This window comes from Phaethon lepturus, unplaced genomic scaffold, assembly GCF_000687285.1.
Source record: "Phaethon lepturus isolate BGI_N335 unplaced genomic scaffold, ASM68728v1 scaffold15028, whole genome shotgun sequence".
Taxonomy (NCBI): Eukaryota; Metazoa; Chordata; class Aves; order Phaethontiformes; family Phaethontidae; genus Phaethon; species Phaethon lepturus.
The window spans coordinates 16,846-39,528 of NW_010555668.1; positions in this window are offsets into that span (position 1 = coordinate 16,846).

The window sequence follows — 22,683 nt, forward strand, 5'->3', positions numbered from 1 at the left end:
CATCTGATATGCAGTTCACCTTCTGTAGCATGCTGCGTCCTATGTCATTCATTTGTCTAACAGGAAATTAATCTACTAATGCATTACATGTTTATAGAGAAAGGTAAGCCTTCAGTTTCTTTCAGTGATTTGCCTGGTATGTTTCTTCTGTATTTGAATTCTACACAGAATATTATTGTTGTTATTACCTGCAAGGTAAACAGAGAATGGAGTGGTTGCTTACAGCACAGTAAGTTGTTTGAGAGGCTTGCTAGCACAAAGAGGATCTGATTCTCTCTTGATTTACTTAAAGGTAGAAGTAGCTCCCTTGAAACCAGGTGAGTTAAAATACTGTAAAATTTCAGAGAATGAGGGAGTGTGAGGCCCAAGTACTTTGGTGTGATACAGTGAAATCATGAGAACCATATTTATAGTAGTTGGTTTGCTGTTAAGAGTTTGGGAAAATGACAGAAACATTACTGTCCAGACTGGTTGTGCGGTAATTCCTCCACTGGAAAGATGACGTCAGTCAAAAAAAGTGGGATTTATCCACCTCCCTCCCAGAGCACAGAGCCAGCCTTTCCTGTTCCTTCTCACAAAGACTTATGCCAGGGTGAGGGTGGCATCCTGCTGCCCATGAAAATCAGAAGTTTCCTACAGGATACTGTGTCTACACTGAAACTGGAGAAGGGTCAAGAATCTTGGAGCTATTAAGATTTATGGTGGTCTTCCTATGTGAATTTTCAGGGGCCAGAGAAAGGCATAGTTTTTTATCACCACAGGAGCTGCATCACCCCCTTGCATGGTGGTCTCATCTAGAATCAAAAATCATCCTTGCTTGCTGTTTCATTTGATGGATATTACTAGTTAGCCAGAGCAAAGCCCAAACATAGCTACTGGATTCCCATCGTCAAGCGTCACGAGCTTTTTTTACCATGCAAAATGATAAAAATTTAATCAAGAGAAATTTCACCCACTTATGCTGGAAGTATTGTTTTATTCATCACTTCCCTATAGATCGGTAGGTAGGGCCTCATCTAACGTAATTTACTATGGAAAGTTATGTGACAAGCTGCTCCCAAGAACTGCAGGACCTTTTCCTAAACCTACTTTTGTGGGAGGCTGGTTGACTTTCTTCCCTCTGCCCAGTGGAAATTGAAATCTTGAAATCAGCGGCACAAAACTGAGGTGAAAGTCAAGCTCAAGATTTCCTTGATATTCTTCATGCCTGTGTTTGAGAAGGTTCTGGTTTTTTTCTGTTCTGCTTATTTCAAAATTGTTGCACTGTAAGATCTACCTGAGGGCCAGGGAAACTACACAGTGAAGCAGAGCAGCTGTGTTTCAGGAAAGCGGAGGTGACAAGTAATGTAGAAAGCTATCTTCCTTACTAATCAAACGTGCCAAGTCTCATGAAACAAGGGAGTGCCCAGTTAGCGATGCTGACATTCTCTTGGTGTCCTCAAACCTGTGCATAGATCACTGCAGCTGAGTAAATGGAAGATAATTAAACTAAGTTTATTTTTTCATAGATGAAAAATATTTCTTCTGATCCAAGTAAAACCCAGCCTAGAATCCTGAGGTACTGTATGTCCCAGAGTTTTTCCAGTCATACAGTGCTAATCACATTTGTGGTCCAGTTCAGCAATTTGGCTGATAACATACTGTTAGATACTTTTTTTATTAATCTGTTTTTAATTGAAATCTGCGGTTTAACTCTTCTTGTAAAGCACAGTCAGCAGAGCCATGAACAAGCTGGCAGCTTGCTGGAGACTGGATCTCTTAGTATAGGCTGCCAAATGTGCCTAGTGCCTGGTGGACTCAACCAGTTCAGTATACTGCTGGACCTTTTGGATACTTTCTGTCATTGCTTTAGAGCAGTACAACCAAGCAATGTATGTATTGAGATACTGGAACTTGGAGGAGGCTAAACATAGGAGCTCTTCTGCAGGCTTGCTGAAATTCCCTGGCAGCAAGAGGGAAGTTGCAGCAGCTTCCATTACAGCATGCCTAGAAAAGCCCCCCCGCTGCTTAGCAGAGAACAAAACCAGGAAGCTTAAAGAAATAGCAAGGCGTCTGAGCTCCTGTTTAACATGGACGAATTAGCCCACTTAAACCAAGGTTTTCACTAGTGAATGCAAACTTTGTACATTCATCCTTTAATGGGCACCATTTGTAAGGCCTGATTTGTAGATGTCCTGAGTACTTAACAGCCGAAGCCTATATCAATGAGATGTGTAAAGTGCAGTGCAATTATGATTTTGCTCTTCTGTCTTAATTTATCTCATTCTTGGTTGTGAAATGGCCCCTTCAAGAAGAAATGGTAGTGAGTAGTCTTACTTAAGATACCCTGTGTTATGGGGGTAGAGGAAACAAGGAAGTGATACAGATTCACTCCCCTTCTTGCTGAGGACATCTGAGAACCTAAGACCTCCCACATTTTTAACACCTATCTTTACTAGATTGGAAGTCAAGCTTGTGTCCCTCAAAACAATACCTTTGAGCACATCAGGACACATTTGATAATGCCCAGGAGACTTTTACAGATCAGTGAAGGCATTTTGTCTATAGAGCTACACAGCCTTGGAAAGAGCATGGCTGGGTTGCTATCTACCACTTAGATATGATTTAGGTATCTAAATCCAAACACATACTGTAGAATTTAAGCAGAGTGAATTCTGTCATTCTTTGTAGTATCTTAATGGTTAATAATTTTTGAAGGGTAGTATGTTATAGTATACCAGAAAAAAGAAAGTTGTGTCTTCATGTTTGCCAGATTAGAAGTAGTCAGTGTATTAATTTATGAAATGGAACTATCCTTCTTTCTTCAGCAGAGGTTTCTGAGATCTGAGGGATCTGCTTCTCCTTTTGTTATAACATGAGAAATGGAACGAGAGCCAAAAGCAATCAAGGAAGGATACTGCAAACTCCAGTCACTTGGAGGTCATGCTGCCTGGAAGGCCACTTGGGCAGCTTTGTTTCCCAGTTAGAAACAAAGAAGAGGAGGCACAGGGACATTCTATTCAGCTTGTTAGTAGAAAAAAAGCAGTGTTGTCCTTTCAGACTGTCTGCAAAGAGGTCCTAGTCACCCACGTGTGTTGGGTAAGTAACCGAAGAATAAATTTGGAAGAGCAGATAGTGCTGAGATCTTTCTATACCAGACCAGTTGAAATACTACTGATTCATAGCATGAATTCAGAGCATTCAAGATAAATGAGAAGCACACAGTAATAAGAAAATGATACCTGGTGCTGATTTACTCTCTTCCTCACCATTGCCATTGCTACAGAACCCATTTATCAGTGCCTTGGGAGGGAACGTTGCTAACTTCCTTCTCTTTTTAAACCAACTTCCCCCACAAACAATCATATGATTTAATGTTTTTTGAGTGGTACAATAGCCCAATGCTGGGAGGATTTAATCCATTATGGCAGCAACAGTCTGCTGGGCTAACCTACGGATGAATTTTCTCTGCGAGTGCTTTGTGCAGTCAATGGGCAGGTGAGTCGCTTCCTGCCAGCCTGCCTTCCTGGCCAGGTAGGCAACCATTCTCTTCTTCATGTTTTACCACTTGCCTCTCTGAGTTTATGATCTAAGGATATAAAAACATATCCAGTGTGTCTTCTCACAGTGACTATATCCAAATATAGATCCAACCAATTATTGCTGTTGCATACACTAGTATTTTATTAAGCTGGTTTTTATCTTTATGAGTCTGGTCCGTTGAAGGTGAATATATATGTTACTGTCTTAAAACCCGATTGAAGCAAACCTTAGAAGTCACTGGTTCTAGCAGCACGTTGATCAGGTTCTCGTTTGTGAGCAGCGCTGAAATGCTGCTGTTAGATAGTCAGTGGCCAGACTCCTTTGCCTTGGCTGAAACCAAATTATATCATGTCAGTGTGGGACAAGATCATGGTTTTACTGCCAGCTGTCGCATAGTAGTGTTCTCCTGGATGGCCCGTGCAAACATGCTGATGAGTCAAAGGGAGGTAGAAAGCAAAAAGCCCAATAATCTAATTATATTTTTATATTGTTTAATTATATTTTTGTGTAAAAAAAATGCTTCATCATAATTCTTTTAATCCTCCTGCATGGCACTTTTGCTGGGGAAGGCAGAGCTTTGGCTGATACAAGACAGGACTTAAGTGAGACCCACAGTCCTCCAAATTAGGAGGCAAGGTAGGATATTCTAGACTGTCATGAGGTCACTCTGCTTAGTGCCAGAATCGCTTCCTATTTGCCAGCACTTGGGAAGGGGGAGCTGTCAGTAATTGTTCTCTGTTCTTATGTCCATCACTGGTTGTTTTACTCTTTGATGGCCTGTTTCCTCACTTCTTTCCCAGCTGAAAAATCCTGCTGGAAGAGGCTTCCTGGGGAGTCTTCCTCTCTACTCCCCATTTACAGAAACAGGCTATCAGCCATACCCAGGGCTTATTTTCTGAGTTGGGTGCTATTGACAACAGTCTTCATAAGGTGAAAACAAAAAAGCTGTGCCTGGTTATACAGCCACAGGTTATTTCCAAATCTCTATTGTGGTCTTTACCTGTTGGGGTTTTTTTTAAATACCTTTAATTTTAAATTTTTTTAAGTGATTTTTTAATTTCAGCTTAATTCATCTCTTCATTTATTGTTTACCTCACTTGCAGATGAGCCTCAGCATGCTACATACAGCAATCTAGTATTTGTCACCCGTTCGTTGTATGTATCGCTGCAAAAGTGACATTTTAAGAAAAACAGTGCAATCCATAGATATTTATGTGAAACTTCCCCCAAATGAAAAGTCAGTACGGCAGAAAGGACCTGTTTTTCTATCCAATTTTCTTCTAATGTTTTTGACCTCTAACTTAAATGGTTCTACTATTAAGTTACATTTAATAATCAGTTCCAATCCTTCAGGGTCACCTGAAATTCTTCCTAGAGACAGCAGGATATGTGGTCAGGATCTTACAGCAGTTATGAGTACAAAGCTGTGGTTCATGTCCTTCTTATAGTCCAATCTTGCTGGAGACCATTGTCAATACTTTAACAGACGTGGCCTGCGACTGCTGCTACTGGTTCCTTACCCTCTCCTGGGTTACTTGCCAGCCATGTACCTGTCTCCTCACCTCCTTCCCTTCCTCCCAGAACCTTGTTGCCTTCTTTCTCTGCAACTCGGGACTGTTGTCACTGACTTGTCCTGCAATGTCAGTGCAGGTCTCAAAACTCCCCCGGGAAGTGTTGTCCATCTTATTTAAGGCACTTCTGGGGTAGATACCTGGTTCTTAAGCTTGTAAAACAACGTATAGTAGGAATCACTTGCCATGTAAACGTCTTACAAAACCAGCCTTCAGTTCTTTACAATATTATGAAAATTTTAGACATGACACAAAAAATGTGGCAGAGGACAAACGGAAAAAAGGGAATATGCGCCCTGTGTATCAGCCACTCAGCTAACACATTCTTGCACTGACTGCCAGCTAGTCTTACTCCACTTTATACACTGCTTTTTGTTCTAAATAACTAGTAAGCAGAAAAAAACCCCACATGGCTGAGTTTGCTTGTTGCTCATGTTATTCTTGGGACAGTAGTTTGAATGTCATGATTATTGTCAGATATGTAGATTAATGTGTTAAATATCATAATGTGATGTGCACCAGGATTACAAAACCAAGTGAACTGAAGCCAAAGGCAAGGCAAAGTCAATATAAACTGACCTGAAACTTCTAATTAGTGGATTCAATGTGAACACATCTCCCAAGTGAGGACATACAACATTACATCCTAGAGGGAATGCATTTATTGATGGGAAGATGAGGTAAACAGTGTATTAAGTGCTCTGTATTTCATGTGAATGAGGCAATAGCTTCATTAATAATGAATGCCAATTATGTAATCTCCCTTAGGTATCTCGTATGCCTTCGCTTATCAATACTTTCCTTCCTGTTAGACAGAAAAATGTTAATAGTTCCAAGGAATAATATTGTCCTTTTACTGAGTAAAGAGCATGGCTATTTTAGAAAAGACTGTGAAAATATGTTTCTTATCAAGTTTGATTATTCTGAATAAATATATGTAATTATAACTGCACACATAATAATTATATGTGCAATTGTTTAACTGTACATACACAATAATATATGCATAACAAATACATATTGTGTAATAATGCAAATTTTATTGTACAAATTAAATTTATTACTGCAGTGCAACTTAGGAAGAGATATCCTTTGGAGCAATGACTTTTCAATCAGTAACATTTCCTAACTTGAACTCAATAGTCATGAGATAGTTACAGTAAGATTATGTAAACAGGCAAGGAAAGAAGTGTGTGTGTCATCAAACTCCCCAACAGAAAAGCTCGTACAAGCAAAACCTACATGACTGCAATCTCTCACAAGGTGTTTGGCATCTTCTGAATAGCAGATATCACATCCTGAATCACCCTGTTGCTACTGCCAACATTGTACCTCCGTACTCCCTGGCAACTGAAAGCAGGGGTGAAGAACAGTGGGAGCTGCAAATTCCCAGAGGTAGTCAGCTTCCACATTCAGCGGCATCCTTGTGCTGTTCATCTTCACTGCCAAATACTAGGTGAGCGCACCACATATTTCCAGAAATGTTACCTCCCTTTGTCCTGAAGTGTTTGCCTTCTCCATTCAAGTTACCTACTTGCCGTAAGCCATTGTTCATCTGTCAGAATAAAACATCACATAGCAGAGGAGCAGCACCTCCGTACATTCAGCGTGAGAGAGACTAGTCAGCAATCTAAGAAGCTACACCTGCAGTTCTGCTTCTAGCCCATCTCGGTGGTCTGGAAGTAATGGTCTAGTTCAAGGGAGCATGCAGCTTCACTCCTGCTCTACACTACTAGTAGGACAGCAGCTTTACTCCATTCCCTCTTTCATGGAGATGTGGAGGTGTAAAAATGCCTGTCTTTGAATACAAAGATGTCTACACACTAGAGCAATGATTTTTTTAAGAGGTTCTTTCAGGTCACAGATTGACCTCAGAAGCAGAAGGACAGCTGCTAGGAGAGAGCGCTACCCACTAACAGCTCCAAAATTCAACGGGGTGAGCAGTTTACAAGTGGAGAGGAACCCAAAGCAATATGGCATGCCAGCCGACATAGCCACTCACACATCAGCATGAGCATTAGGTGACATGCTCCAGCCCAACCTGTGGATCTGGATCAACACTGCGCTGCCAAGTAGGCAGGCGTGTGCAGAGCTGTGCTGAGGACCATGGCAGTGCAGCCCCACTGCAGCTGGCGCTCTTTTCTCAGTCATAGGTACTGTACTTGCACCAGCAATCTCAGCTTTCATCTTAGCAACACCTAGGGCTTATCATGACTACAGGAAACTGCGAAAATATTAAACATGAACGCTAAAAAACTAGAGGAAACGGTGAGAGTCACCTAGTCTACTTTTGTATTCAGAGGTAGGATAAATACCCCCTAAATTATGGCAAGTTAACTTTTTTTGGTAAAAAATACTTTTTACGGTGTCTGGTTTACAGTTTCTGAATATTTATGACTGACAGCTCTACTTTACTACATAGCTAGTGATTAACAGCATCCCTGAAAGAGCTTTTCCTTGTTTAAATAAGTAACAAAGACCCAAGCCAAAATAATTTTAAATATACCATAAAATGTTAGGAAGATTGAAAACTTTAAAGTCATTAGTAGGTCATTCCAGTTTCTGCAAGAATCAGAAGGAAAAGTTCTAGTGGCTTCAATGGGATAATTTTCTAATGACCTTCACAAGATTCGGCTCAGTGGCATATATCTATGGGTCCATTATCCAGCTATCAATATTCAGAAATAAGTAGCCTTCTAATCTTTTGAAAGAATCCTTTTCTTCAAGCAAACTGGAACTAAAAATATACTGTTCTCACAGTGAACACGGAAAAAATATAAGGGTGGTTTTTTTCTATATTAGTGATTAAAAAATGTAAATTAAATTGTTCAAAAGTTGAAAGTTAAAGTTCTATCTCTAATCACCTCTCAGCGGTGTCACTGAAATTATTATCTAATGTAACGATTAGATTTGAAATTATCTTATTCTGTTCAGTGCTATCTTGATCTAATCAGCTGTTCCTGTAATTACATTGTGGCTTTCCCATTAGTACTTTATCAGCCTCGTTGAGGGCTGTATACCTCCACTATTAAAAATTTTTATAGGCTACAATTTGATGTGCAGACTTCAGGTTGGTTGGAATTGATTGCAGCTTAACTGCAAAAACAGTGGGTTAGCTAAAAGAAAACAGTAAGAAAAGTTATATAATCTATTTTCAGATCCCTTTAATACATTCAGAAAATACTTGAGCATAATGAAATTTTACCCTGTAAAGTTAAAGCTATTTGATATGGATCACTAAAAAAGTTGGAGTAGAAAACTGTAATTTTTGCAGTGTAGGTGGTTGCATGCAGAGCAAAATCATGTCCCATGAAGGCTTGAGTCTCAGATTTGACCCCATGCACTTTGGAGGCTGTTCTGCAAACTGACCTGTAATGACATGCTTGCTGTAAGGCATGAGGGCATGAGATGCTGCCTATCAAAATGGAGAGGTTCATTTTAATCTCTGAGATTTTGGATTCGCAGCCCTAAAATTATAAGCAAAGTGAGCCAATTGATACAACCCCCCGCCCCGAGCTCTCTTTGAAGGTAATGAAGACAATGAAACTTGAGCAATACCTTGGACATACACTGTTTCTGATGTCTGACTCTGTTCTCTCTCACTTGTTTTGTTGTTTTTTAACACATGCACCTGAAATACCAGTGTGATTTTGTTGTGCGGCACATTGAGCCTGGTTACAGCTTAGAACAGCAAACTGTAGTGGCATTTACATACATGACAATAAGAAAATACTCTCAATAAAAATGAGGGAAGTTCTAGACTACATAACACTTAAATAAGCTGTATAAAGGATGAGTATAAAATCCTATACCTAGTTTCTTGGTGGTGTGTGTTTGGGCTATTTCATGCAGCATTTTCACAGTGTCTTCTTCCTGGTTGACTTTTTTTATTTTTAGTAGGGCAGACTCTAACATATATTAAAGTAGTCACATAACACGTATTAGGAATTTGTGGAAGAATGGAGTGATGGGGGCATATGCTTCCATTAAACACTTGTGTGCCTGCACTGTGCATTTGCAAGTCCTGAAACTAGACTTAGAAGAAGAAACCCTTTCTCTCCTCGTTGGAGGAATGTCAGATTTTTCTCTGGTGTAATACCAAATGGCACAGACACATGCTCTGATAAGCAATGTAGTAACTTCTTTTTTTTAATACAACAATACATGAAATTGTTTATGTGATAATCAGCAGCTGGAGAGACGAGAAAGCAGTTGTGAGTGAAAATTGATGTCGAACCAGCAGAGGGAGCTCCAAAATTTAAATTCTTTTTTGCAGCGAGAAACGGCCTGGGGAGACGATTGTTGTGCGAAATAATCGTCGGTCGCTGGACGTGATGGCTGGCTGCACTGGGCCCAGGCATCGCAACAGCAAAATGATGTCACATTTCTTTGGGTAGGTGTATTCTCCTAACATGCTTAAAATATCATTTACAAGGTGTTTGTAGTACTACTGGTTGTTGGAGGAAATAACTGTAGTATAACTGTAAGATCTTCCACTTATCAAACGCTATGCTAAACTCTTTCTTCATATGTCACATGTCTGCACCATTGCCCTTATTACCTGAATCCATTGCACTTAACAGTAAGCCATGATGAAGAGCCAGACTGCGACCTTAAATGCCCTTTTCCAAACTAAGACATATGGTATCTCAACAGAATGCCCTGGCCTGCGTCACAGCAAGTTTTCTTACTTTTAGAGTTAGTTCCAATATGATGGGTGCCAGGACCCTGAAAGGACACGGAGCACGGAGTCAGCTATGGAGCGCTTTCTTCACGATCAGACCAGCAAACTTGATATGCCTCAGCAATCCTCCCCGGCATGGACTCACACAGAGCTGGACTGTTTTGGTATTACATCTTCCTCAGCTCAGGTTAAGAAACTGTCCCGGGCAAGGAGAAATGTTACTGGAAATCACTTCACTGTTGAAATCTCAGCCTGAAAACTAGCATGGTTGGTGGAATGAGCTGGTCAGGCGCTCTCCAGATCTCTTTGCTAAATGTAGTCATGGACTGCTTCTACCTTTAATTACTTCTTTCAGCAAAAGGAACTGGAGGGAAATTAATTACCCTCTCAGCACAATGTATTACCACTGAGAGCTAAACAACTGAAAGTTTCTTGTCAGCAGCATCCAAGGCAGGGATGGCTTTTGTACCTCATCCTTTCCTCAATAACATGCATATGCATTAGCATGAACATTAAGCTGATTAACATTAGCTTAATTGGTAGCAAACCAGGTTTGGGCTGAACGCTCTTGAAAACTCTTATCTTCTTGAGGATTATAGTGAGAGACTTTCTCTCTCCCTCTGTGAAACAGGAAAAAATGTTTTATTCTCATTCTCTTTTACTGATAGCAACACACAATTCTTTCTGAATTACGAACCAACAGCTTTGACCTGTACTATAATATTAGTAATTACTAGTATCTGCTAAAAAGATATTTTGGAGATTTCTCTCTTCTGTTTCTCTGATCTTTAGAGTGCTATTGCCAATTTCCCTGTACCACATGCCTTTATTAGCCCCCTTCTTCCAAATGAAGACAATAGTAACATGCTTTCTGTAAATGGCCACATCTGCATTTCTTTGCTCCTGGTTTCTGATGAAGTACCTACCATTCCCCAGCTTTTTCCAGTGGCCCATGAATGTTTTGGCTAAGGAGACTGTTATCTAACCCTAATGCTTCCCTGCCTTTTAAATGCTTGTTTGATGGGTGACTAAAATTGCAGAATTCAACCACTTTCCTCCCTCCCTCCCTTATCTAACACACCTGGTAGTGATGACAGTCAACTCATCAGCAAGACTGGTCTTAGACCTATGGGATTTGGGGACAGAATTATCAAAGCTTTTGTTATGCATTGATACTAGGTTTAAACTGAAACTCCAGCATCTGTCTGTGTACAATCCTTGATTGCTTTTAACATAAGTCAACAGTTTCTTAATCAGTAGGCCTTCCCAGCTTTGTTTGCAGTTCCTCCCAGTGGGCTTCTCTCCCTCGTTGGCTGAGCCTGGGTCTCAGCTGTGACCTGCTGGTTACAATGCTCTGAGGAGCTTGTGCTCAGGCGTGGCTGGAAGCAGGAGCAGGGCCTGGGGAGCCCACATGCATGTGACACTTTAGCACAGGTTCCAGCCAGCTTTGCACCCCACCCAGGAGCAAGCCCGAGCAGATACCGAAGCAAAGCTTGGTGCAGGTGCTTTGAGCTCAGAGTTCAGCAATCAGTGACCACAGACTGTAAAAGCTTCATCACTGAAGGTCTTAAAGACAAATTAAATAAACATTAGCCTGTCTTGGGGCACCACTGGGGTCACACCGGAGACTCCTTTCCTCTGGCACCATGATAAGGGCAGAAAGCACACGTGCCACAGGTGTCTACAGAGGTAGGCCAGCGCGGACAGAACTACAGGTCTTGTATCTCATTGTGCTGCGTGTTTGCCAGCAGCACGCTTCATACAAAGTAAAGACACACAGGTTGCAGATTTTAAACTGCAAGTTAGTGGTCCATTCACTGAAGAATTCCCATTCTGAGTGTTTCTGCTCACTGTTCAGGACTCAAGATAGCATGGTTACTTTTGAGAATGTGAGTAAAATAAAGTGCTTTATTTTAAATGCATTCCCCATATATCTAACTTAAAATTACGTTTCTAAAAGGCTTTGTTATTAGAAGCTCGTAAGTGATGTAGGTGTTCAGACCTTTAATTTTAAAAGAAAACATCTTACCTAGTTTGTTAGGAAATTTTGGGGCTTTAGTGTAAACATCACACAGCTGCTTTAAAAAAAAAAATCTAGATAGAATCTTTATTTTTAATCCTAACATGCTAAACCTGTATCAGTTAACCTAAACTAAGTAAAAACACTTGCTTCAGGAACCCAGGGTTCCCAAACTGATATCGCTGATAGACTCTCGGTCCAAATTAATTTTACTTCTTCATCCAAACTACCACTGTCAGAGCCTCTTAACTGTTCTATTTGAGATGCCTAAAACAGGCAAACAATACAAGAAATATCTGGTTCCTATTACTGCCACAGAACAACCACCCTCCCTAAGCTGAGAGTGTTTGTGATGCCAAAAAGCTAATTGGGTCAGTGTGTCAGTTTAAATTGTACAGGAGATGAGCATTAAATGTTTACTAAATTTAACCGTCTGTTTCTGTATCTGGAATGTCTGTTTGCTAGGATAGAGCGAGACCAGACATACTAGGCTTTAAATTAATCAAACCCAGTATACTGAAATGCATGCAGAAAATGAAGTGGCGCTCAGAATTACAGTACTTACTGTATTATCTAAATTATAAGGCCAAGAAAAAGCTGTAGAAAGGGATGGCTTTCACAATGGCTATTCTGCAAGCATTTACATGGCTTGTTCTGGCTGCAATTCAGAGCAACAGCCTAGATTAAATAAAAAAGTCATGTGAAGGAAGATTTTTGAAGTGTGTGCAAAATGAATTTGCAGGCGTTAGGTACTTTCAGCTGTGTCTAAATTATGGGCCACATAATATGAGCACTTTCTAGGTCCTGAGTCTAGGCACATGCCCCAAAGGCATCTTGGCTTTGTCTTGTTTATACTTTAACATGCACCATCTCTTTTCCTTAGGCCATATGCTTATTTCCCTGGGAAAAATCTGGGTGCACACCCCTGAAGGCAGCACTGCAAGCTTCTGCCAGGAACTCAGCTGTGAAATGAGGAAAGCAGGATACGCTGTAGAGCATACCTGGACTGGAGCCTAGATACATTCTTTTTGCAACTGGGATTTAAAGCCTGAAAGGTTTTTAGGTTTTCAGGTTTTCAGGTTTTCAATATGTGCGCAGGTCACCAGCTCATCTTTCTTCCAAAAGAAGTTATGCACTCCTCTTGCAACATGGGGATTAGAGCACTCCCTCATAAAGTGAGAACTTGATTAATAATATTCATCCTTAAGATTATCCTTATTCTTACACAGTCACCGACATATCCACTATTATATTTGGTGGCAGATAAGTTTGCTTATATTTGCTTTTTGGGGGAGATGTTTGACACTTAACAGTGACTTGCTTTTCCTCCCCAGTATGGCTGAAGACTGATGAGCCCATTGAGGGGAAAGTGACTTCACTAGGAATCTTCTGGGTCATGGTATTGGAAGGGGAGGTCATGAGCAACCTGTTTCCTTCCCTGCAGCCCATAATATCTTGAAGTACAAAAAGCTTATGCTTTCACTGTTTGCTCAGGTTGTAGAACATTCTGGTGACAAAGCCAATAATCTTCTGGGGAGAGGACAAGAGAAGAGCTTCTAAGAAGTAGACTGGAAAGGAAAAGTACCTCAAAACCAGCTAAGTTTAGTTTTAAAAACTTGACAGAATCAGTAAGAATAGCAGTTGATACGCTTTTCCTGCACTAAATAAATGGATTTATTTTCTGGTACTTAAAACTGTGTATGGTCTTATTTTCAGATGGCATTGTGCAGTTTATGCTCACTCAAACAATAAGCATTAGGGAGTTGATATAAATATATGGTTGGAGTAAGAATAGATGTTTTTCTCTATATTCTTTTAGTTTGTTGGAACTGGATGTTTCTTAAAGTACTGGTGTGAAAGTAAACACTGACAAAATGAAGAGGACAGCAGATACCACCTCTGTTCCATGTGAGCTAATAACCAAGGTGGATTCTCTGTTATATCTTCTTCCTAAGTATGTTCCAGACTGTGTAGTCTCTCAAGACTTGTGGTCAAACAGAAGCAGCTGAAATATCAGCTTCCAATATCAAAAGAGCTGTTGTGACCTATTGTCACACATATTGTCTCACTCTTTCTATATAATCCTTATTTCTGTTAGTCAATACAGCATGCAAGTAGGCATCCTTTTCTTCCAGGTGTCTACAAAACAGAAAGGGAACTGATGGCAAGAAAGAAATCAACTTTAACTGTTGTTGTTTAATATGACTACCAGGAATGTACCCCCAAGACATGATAACAGCAACATCTAACACTGAACTGCACAGTCTCTCTTTGCCTCCTATGGCATCTCAGAAATTAACGGTGTGGGCCTCAGTTGATCTGTTAGGAGTTTGCACCACTAACACCACCAGCAGAACTTGAAAATAAGGCATCCTTCCCATGCCATGGCCTCTCTGAAGAATGCCCCCAAAAACTTGGTGTGGAGGCAGTGAAGTAGAATACGGACCCACACACGGGCTCCTGGATGGGTTTAAAGGCCAGGCCATCAATTAAAGCTCCAGATCAGTTTCCTGTGCTATCCCACCCACAGGTTTGATTGACCAGGGCAAAATAATGACCAAAGATAGATGTAGCGGAAATGGTCATGCAACAAATAAAGTGGCAGCAACAGCAAAAAATACACTTTCCAAGCAAAACTCTCTGAACCAAGCTTGTATGTTGGAAATACAACTTGGGGATGGGAGGTTAGGAAAAAAACATCTGCCTGAGAACAGGAGCCCTCTGGTTCCTCAGGGCTTGCTCCTGGCCATGCTGTGGTGCTCCAGCTACGGTCTGCCCAGGCAGCTGCTGGCAGCTGCAGCCACCAGCTGTATCCAAGGGGATCCTGAGAAGGGACCCAGCTCAGCAGCCATGAAAATAGTACCCTGAAGATATGAAGTAATTATTGGTCTGCACACCATCAATCTCCAGGGAGAATAAGTACTGAATAAAGGGAAGAATAATCTCTTCTCTTTTGACTCACTTTATCTATCCTGCTCTCCCTATTAGACCTCTCTTTTCTCCTGTGATCAATTCTCAGTGTTGTATTTTTAATAGTCATATATTTAAGTTGCATTTGATAGTTAAAGCGGGGGGGGAAGGATAAAAGGATGAAACTCCTAGAATTAATGCACATAGACCCCTAACCTTAAACAGTGCTATTACCCTTCTGCAACTCTATCCTCTGTCAAGTAACTGTACACAGGAAGTAAATATTAGTCTCTTAACAGCTGCTCTGGAGAGTACATCCCTATTGCTACTCTTCTCAAACAGAGTAAACTAAATAAAGTTAAATGAAGTTATCAGACATGATCTCATATTCAAAGAACCAATGTCACTAAAATAACATTCTAAATTCAAGAGTCTAATGTAATTATTAAAGTGGAATGTGGTCTGTTTAGTACTGTATTGATTAGAGTCACTCTATCTTAATTTGTAGCAGCAGTGCCACTGCTGGCATTGGGTTAGCCCTGCTGGTTTCATTACATCTTGGACAATATTTACAATATAGCAGTGAATAATGTTAATGACCAAAATGTGTCATATAACATTTGAGATTTTCAGCAAAGTATTTAAGCCTAACATTAAAAGAAAATGACTTGCACTTATGGGAATAAAAGATGACAAGTAACAAGAAGCTAGAAAGCATAAAACACTTCTTTTGCCTGACTAGAAAAAGAAAAAATGTGACTTCTCATGTTTCTTTCTGTGTAGGTTGATGATGGGGGTGAGGGAGGTAGCTCTCAGAAAAAGCGTTGTGAGATGTGGTGGCACTCTTCCTTTGTCCCTACAATAGTGTCCTTCTTCTCCCCAGCCTGTGATGTTGAGCCTTCCTGCCTCCTTTGCTCTCCCACCTTTTATTCCTTCTCAGTGGCCCCATTCTTTCTCATTTTTCACTTTCTTCAGTGCTGACCTTAGAACCTCAATCTCTTATTTTTTTATAGCTCTTTTCACCGCCATATCTCAGCCTTCTGAAAGCATGCACAGCCCCCATGCTGGCACACTCTTGTGCCTATCCCCAAGAATGCTCTTTCACTTCTTGCCTCTTCTACCGTGAGTTTATATCCATTATATATCAATGGAATGCATACATGTATGTGTATATAAATGACTCTATATGCAACTTGTGAATGTTGGATGTGGGGCAATGAACATACCTTTTTTTAAATATCTCTCTGAAGTTGTGTGTATCCAGGCTTGCCAATATGCTGTGCCAAGTGTGTTCCACACTAGCCTGGTTAGGCAGTCGCTGAACTAAATGGTTGTACTATGAGCAGAGCAGCTGATATGCTGGAGTAGTTGAAGCCAGTAGCTTTGCCTGTCTGCAGGCAAAAGGCTGGAGCAATAAAGGAACAGAGATGATAACACCCGACAAAAGTCCCCTTTGAGGAAGGCATTTAAATGCATTTTACGGTCAGTAAGGAAAGAAACCTCCTTCCACAGCATGCTTTGCCCTGTCCTAAGACGGCTGTTTAAAATGGCACCCTGCCTGAGCTGACACACTTCTGACGTGTTCCAAGCTCTCATCCCAAAATGTCAGTCTTGCAGGGCACCAAGAGCTAAACCAGACATTTGGGGCATTGCCTAATTACACGTACAGATACATTTTTAGGTGTGAATTTATCATTACTGTGTCATCTCTGCTGCATGTTATGAGTAATAAAGTATTCGGCACTGACTCTAAGGCCTGTTCCTGCAGCAATGTTATTGTGAATGCCCTATTATATTTTTTAAACAGTAATTTATTGATTCCCCGTTGATTTGGTAGGGAGAAAAAAGAGAACACGAAGTGAAAAAAAAGCTTTGTAAGTGTGAATTCTCATGCTCAAAAAAGAGGGGAAATACAGCAAAAGAGATCCCAGTGGTAGTACAGCCAATCTTTAAACCCCACTTGTGATTTTTTTCATTTGTAGAGCAAGCAGTACTGATTTACATGCCTTTGCTCTTTTTATGTAGAGGGAAAAAAGGTCTCTTCTTCCTTGATAGTACATGTTCATGTGAAACATGCAGATTATGGCTGAAAAGGTTGTGGGGTTTTTTACGTTTCTGTGGTAGATGCGCAGAGGGAAAGTAAAACAAAAGTGACTGCATACAGCAGAGGGAGCTCCAAAATCTGATTTTTTTTTTTGTGGGCGTGACAGATGGTGCTTTTCTTTGAAATAGATGATCTCTAGTAGAACCCTGTTTGTTAACATATAAATCCTTTCATAATTTTTCACTCCCTTCTGTTAGGAATTCCTGTCTTTCTCTCTCACAATCTTCAACACTAAAATGATATCAGAATTTGTCTATGCATGGGGGTATTTTTGAGGCTGTCCTAACAATCTAAAACAATTTTTATATGTTTACATTAATTTCAACTTAAATTTAATGGAGCAGTTGGCATGTTTTTTCATAGCATTTATTTTAAATACTCCTGTTCAGCTTTTCTAGAAAAAAATCATAGCATAGGAATCATTTATGTGCATTTTCCTAAATTTTCACATGCAAACTATTTTGGCTTAGCAAATGATCAAAGCTTGTTCCATTATATAAAAGCATACATCTACAGATGGCCATCTGTTTCATCTTCTGGTCAAGTCAAGTCAGCCAGTCCCAGATGAAGCACATAGATGGCAAGTTATGAGAGTTTTAAGCCCTCACCTCTACTGTCAGCACCTGCTCTTCCCTCATTGTTCAAATTCATTAAAGAATGGCTGCAGATGCCACTTTGTTGCTTCTGATTATATTTAACTACTGATCTAGCAGGTACTCATCTAATCTGAGGTGTGCATGGTGATGTGCATATGCTTGCCCTCACAAGTGGCATCTAATAAGTATGCTTCATTTGAGTTAACATGAAAAAAAAAATCACTGCCTGTTTCTTGTTCATAGTACTTACACCTTTGTCTCTGTGGAGAAGTGGATCCCAGCCTTCATTGGCCCAGTGGCAGAAATGCTGAGCAGGTGAAGGGTGGGAAGCAAAACCATGCTTAGCTCTCCCTTTTGGCTTCATTTTCATTTTTTAAAATTTGCTGAGGCTCAAAAGCCTCAGGAACTTGTAATAAGCCATGCCTGCTGCCCTCAACTTTTATTCTTACAATGAAGGCAGAAGACATATGGCATTTAGCTCCTGGTCATGTCATGCCACTAAAATATCCAGTCTACTGGGGCTTTTTCTTTTTCTTTGGCTTGGAGGAGAAAGAGATGTCATGGGAGCAAGCTTCAGAGGAATAGCTGTGCAGTCCTTCAGCAGCTTCTCTGTGTGCACAAGGGGTCCAGATAGTTGTGTGTGGGATGAACACCCTTCTGAAACAGCGTGGCATTGCCCTCGATGTAACTCCTTGTTCTGCCAAAGAATTAATGTCATGATGTACTCCTTCCCATCTCTGCTCATGTTGCAGCAGCCCCCGGATGCAGGAGACTGTGTCATCGTTCATTTTGCAGACAAGAAGGTGGTAAACGTTTGTTTGCTGCTGGCTGCTTGATTTCTGCGTACTGTGCTCTACAGCCAAAAGAGAGCTGGAAGCCATTTGTGCAATTCAGAGCCTCCCGTCACTAACTCCTGGGTGTGTTGTGGCTGTGTTGGGCCCGGATATTCAGAAAGCAGGATCTGGTTCCACAATCTGTTTTGTTCCCCTCTTCCCCTCCTCTTTTTGATCTGCTTCCAAGAGCTTCCTCTGGAGTCGATGATGGCTGGGCACCCTGGATATCTGAAAAGCAAGTCACTAATTTAGATGCAAAAATAGTGTTTTAGGCTTATTTTTCAAGAAGTTTACTGATGCCTGGGCATACAAATATTGGAACATTATTTGTCACACTGCAAAGAATAGTTACTAAACTGTTAGGTTCAGATTTATTTATGCATTTTAAATGTGTTAAAGTTGTGTCACAAACTATTGCTTATAAATATGGTGCTTTCCCAAGTCAGCCCATCTCACAGAGGATAGAGAAGCAAAACTTACATCTGATACCTTCAGCTCAAAGCCTGCTCACCTCCCAGCTCCTCTCTCTCTCACGTGGTGCCAAGCAGAGCTGGGAGATCAGGTTAATGCCTGGAAGTTCTTGCCCTCTCAAACCACAGCTGAATTTCCTCTTCAAGTACTTTTAAGCAAGGCTAATTTCAAGGATTGGTTCCTCAAGGTCACTCTGTCTTATGTCATGGCCGTCCAAAGAAATATTCTCTTTCTTAAAAATCAAGGTGTTCTTAAATACCACTTTTTTCTGTAACTTTTCCCTCTCTCCTGCTTCTACCATCCAGAGACTAATGTCAGTCAAAGATCAGTGTTAAAAAGGTAAATGTGTTCACTGCATTAAGTATCCAGTTTCTCCTTCTCATGTTCCTCTTTTTCAGCAGTTTAGAACTTCGCACCTGATTCCTACTTGATCTGCAGCTGTGTAACCTCCAGCACTGCTATTCTCCAACGCACTGCATCCGAAACACACACTCCAACAAGCTTGCCCTCTAAGCACGAGATCTGAGAGAGAAACAAACAGAAGAAGAAACCCTCTTTTTGACCTGGCTCCTCTTCTTGTACGTTCCCACAGCCTGACCTCAGCGTGTGACAAACGCGGGCTTCACGCTCAGCCCACGCACGCAGGAGGGGAGCCCTGTGTCTCCAAATGCCATCGCGCCGCCGCGCACAGCCCTGGCCTGCTCCCCGGCCCCCAGCACCCCGGCTCCCCACCGGCTTCCGCTGCCCCAGGCAAGGTGCTGCCACCGCCCCCGCCTCAGCCTGGTCCAGGTAAATGAGGCAGTGGCCAGAGCTAGGAGATGTGGGTCCAGTTTCCTGCACAAATCCTCCGTGATTTTAAACAAATTGCCGGTCTTCAGTTCTCTTTTTTATAGATGATCCCCTGGGTGTCATGAGGAGGACGGAGGGGTATGCAGGTGGTTTGCCCAGTTCCCATGAGTCAAAATGGCCACCATCTTAGGCCAACACCTGTGAAGCTGGTCCTCACAAAATGGCCGCCCCAAGGTTCTGCAGCATGAGGTCATGAGTCTCCTCCTCACAAAGGTGGCCGCCATGTCCCAGTGGTGAGGCGAGGCTGGGTGTGTCTGTGTACTGGGTGTCAGCTGGAGGTGTGATGGGGTTGAGCAGTGCAAGGAGCCGAAGAAACTCAATGCAAGGCGGGGAGCAGGAGAAGGCTGAGTTTGCAGGGAACGGACGGGAAGGCTGAGCGGCTGTGGAGGTACGTGCTGGCTTATGCTAGCGGGCAGATATCCCTGCAGCAAGAATCACCGTCTACAGGGTATCGGGGCAGCAGGAAATTTAATTCAGATTGAAGCTAGTGTTCCATATACTTCAGACAGAATATTTTCTGATTTTTTTTTTTTTAAATTTCCTTTTTTTTTTTCCCATGCATACCCTCTTACTCTGGAAACATGTAATTTAAAAGCTTTCAGCAACCCACAAACCATTGCGCTAATGTGCATCAGGCCTTTCAGTGGAGAAGAGATTGCCCTTCCTGACGGGATGTGAGTTGTGCCTGTGGCATTGGTGCTGGTATCATCAAATCCTAATTGAATTGTACAGCTTTTTCCAACAGAAATCAAAGGGTAAAAGCAAAACTGTGCTGACCCTTAACAGATGCAATTAGGCACATAGTTTTTCTGTTATTGTTCTCGCTATTCTTAAGCACTAAATCAAAGAAGCCCGAAGCTTCGTAGATGTTGAGGTTTTCAAAATGTGCATGTCAATAGTTAGGACGCTGAGGGCATTTTCTTTGTGTTGAAGCTCCTTTTAAATTCAGTGAGTTTTGAATCCAGTCTGCAAAGAATATGTTAGCAATAAAACCAGGAGAATGAGAGAACTGTATTTTATCCATACTTATTTCTGGTCTGGAGAAACACAGAAAGCTGAAAATTCAGAAATATTTCAGTTTTTTCATTTGATTTGTATGTAACATTTTACAGCTTATAGGCCTATGCTATCACAAATGGTGACAAAAAACACATGCACAACAGCCTGGGTGCATTTTTCCAACAAGCAGCATCACCTAATATTGCAGAGAGGGAATCTGCCCTATGCTAAACATGGCTGGTTTTAGCAAAACCAGCTTGGGAGGCCCCTGCCATATCCCTGGAAGAAATGGGTGAACAGGGGGATGTCTCTGCCGGAGCAGAGATGAGTCTTTGCTGTAACTTAACATACCTGGTCTTTTCTGCCCTTCCTACCCCAGTGACAGCTCACCGCCATTTCCATGGCCCCCTCACCATCTCCACACCATTCCCACCATCCCCCAAATCCCCAGGAACAACCTCTTCACCTTGAGGTTCCTCTTGGTCACCCCGGCGTCTGTGTCACCACAGCCTCCTCGCCCAAAATTATCTGTTCCCCCAGATTATCCCGTTTACCTCTTCCAGTTCCTTCTCCTTTCCAAGTCCTCTCACAAACTAGGCAGCCATCTTTATTAGTTTTGTTGCCTAATATAGGTTCTTCTTTGGTTGTTTGACATGGCTTATGTGTGACACTATTAGAAATGTTCATGGCTCAATGATTCCAAGTGAAAGAAGCCCTTTACCCATTTATGAGTGGGATGCAGAGCACTGCTATTTTGTGATAACTGATAAACTGGGGTGGCCCCAGAGAGCCTTTTAAAAGGCTTTAGAAGGCCACTACCCGCAGGCTACGTCTATTCTAGAAAGTAGAACAGGACCAGGGCACTGGTCCACAATCATTTGTCTTGTGTAATTGTTACAACGCTCCATGGCACAGATTTGGTCCATGCCAGCTAGCGATACTGCAGGAAACAAAAAGGATTGGATGCCACAGACCTTTCCTAATGTGTGGTTCAGATATAACCATCATGTCTGTAGGCAAAGCAGAACAATTTAGCTTTGTGTACATGTGCCAGGCCATGTTGCATTGCTTCAGGCTACAGAAAAGTGTCTAGCCTGTTTTATTTACTAGTATAGACATAGTCTTACAGTTTTATCCTTAATGCTGCCACTGATTTTACAGAATAGCATCAGTGTGGGGCTCTGCACATCTGTGATGCTGACCCTAGGCTGCTGGCAACTTTCAATGGCTAGGTTAGATGTGTCTGCAGAAGGTACAGTCACAGCAATGCCTGTGGCGTGGACTTAGCCTGAGGGTATTCTTAAAAAAGTCAGTTATTCTTTTCTGCATTATTTTTCTTTATTCTAAACCTCCCTGGAACTGTTAATTCCTTGGTAGCACTGTACTGTAATTCAGTCAGGCTGGTGAAGAGATTCTCCAAGTAGGAACGGCAAATCTGTAGACAAAAACGCAGCCTCCACCTTTTGTTCCAGACAGACCTGCCAGAAATCAGTTTGTTTGTTCTTTTTTCTTCCTGTAGCTTTACCAAAAATCAGGGAAATCTGTTAAACAGTTTATACTAGTAAAACACTGTTAACTACTTGTTTTTTCACTAGTAGTGAAGGAAAAATACCTTTCTTAACTGAGCTGCTGCAGAGACAAGGGTAGTCCCATTGGAGGCTCCCCAGTCCACAATATTGAGATTTCTGGCTTGTGAAGTAGGGCTTTATTCTCCCTTCAGGGCCTTATTGGAAAGGTTTTAGAAACTTTTTTTTTTAAGAAACAGTGTTATTGTGAGTAAGATTTTATTTTATGCCTCAGGAGAGATAAAGATTGATGATTTTAAAATTATATGAGCAGGGCATGAATCTCTTAGACTCTCTTGACTGGTGGTTTACTCCCTGGGAGAGAGATGCCCTAGTAGCTCTCTTTGGCAGAGCAGTGTTTCCCTGCAGAGTTCTGGGCCGCACCTCCTGCAATGCCACTGCATTCAGGGCTGCCAGTCACATGGGTATGGCCCTTGTTGGAGTCCTCAACAATGATGAAAGAGGTTTAAGAGGAAGGTTTTCTGGCCTCGGTCCTTGGCACATGTCCCTTCCTCCTGGGGAAGGGCAGCCAGCTGGATCCCCCACAAAAGCACCTCTT